Below are 1,085 nucleotides of genomic sequence, written 5' to 3'. Positions count from 1 at the left end.
GGCCGGCCGCGCCTGCTCCTGCACCACCGCAGCCGGGGTCGCACTAGCGGCGCGGTCGCGTAGCCAGCTAGAGAGCCGAGGCGCATCAGGGCGCGGGAGTCGCTTCCACAGAGCGGGTTGAGAGCTGGGGCAGGGCTGGGCGCAGGCGCCGACTGGGACACCCATGTAAGGTGCGGGGCCGCCCAGGGCTGCGCACTCGTGCGCGTCGGAGTACTAGGTTCTCCGGACTGGGCCAACCTGGCCAGGTAGGGTTGGGCAGGGAGCTGGGAGAAGGCTGAGGTCCTGCCCGGCCTCTGCCCGGATCTCCTTGGACAAGCGTGTTCTACTTCAGGGGGTGACAGCCCCTCGGGGACTCTGAGCCTCTCAGAGCCTTGCCTTCCCTAGTTGGTGTCCTGGCAGCCCCAGGAACTTGAGGGGGCGTGGAAGGTGTAGCTGGCAGTGGGGAGCCAGCCTTGGGAAGGCTGTGGGCCCGCTGTAGGAGATGTCGTTCTGGGAAGCCCTTCCCAGTAAGACAGGAGGGCAGGTGGCTGGCTGTTAGGGCCAGGTAGGGTGGGTGGTTTGGATGGAGAAGGAGGCTTGGGACTGGAGGGCTGGCGCTGCGGGTGAGCTGCAGGGGTGGCATCGCCTGTGTCTCCTTGCAGCCCGTGTTCCCCTGCGCCCCTGTTCCCGACCACAACGATGGCGATGACTCTGGACTTTCTGACAGTGAGGAGAGCGTGTTCTCAGGCCTGGAAGATTCCGGCAGCAGCGAGGATGGCGAAGGAGACAGTGGAACCAGCAGCAGTGAGTGCGGCGGTACAGAGAGGACCACTGAGGAGCAGGTGCAGGTGCGTGAGGAGCCTCCCTGTGGGTCCCAGGGAAGACGTGGCCTGCTGAGCCCCCTGCCCCGCTTCCCCGGGGTCCCTGGCTGTCCAGCCGGTCTCCATGCCCTCTCCCTTGGACCACACAGATGGGGAACACCGGCAGATCCTCCCAGCCTCGCTGTGAGCTGGGCTCACCAGAGGTGCAGGCAAGATAGCGTGAGGCTGGCCTGGCCTGTGCCCGGGCCTGCAGGGTGGAGGGTGTGACCCTGTGACGCCTGCAGC

General features: G+C 66.7%; 1 protein-coding gene across 1 annotated transcript in view; it reads left to right on the top strand.

Annotated features, from left to right (window-relative positions):
* Positions 1-177: 177 nt before the first annotated feature.
* Positions 178-1,085, top strand: part of BOP1 (BOP1 ribosomal biogenesis factor) — a gene marked incomplete in the record, with an annotated part of 24,251 nt that continues 23,343 nt past the window's right edge. Inside the window, 2 exon segments of the mRNA XM_014593260.2 lie at positions 178-245; positions 642-827.

This window comes from Tupaia chinensis, unplaced genomic scaffold (assembly GCF_000334495.1).
Source record: "Tupaia chinensis unplaced genomic scaffold, TupChi_1.0 Scaffold140061_1, whole genome shotgun sequence".
In the NCBI taxonomy this organism is placed as follows: domain Eukaryota; kingdom Metazoa; phylum Chordata; class Mammalia; order Scandentia; family Tupaiidae; genus Tupaia; species Tupaia belangeri.
Note: the sequence above shows the minus strand (reverse complement) of the source record. Positions and strands in the feature narration are given on the sequence as shown.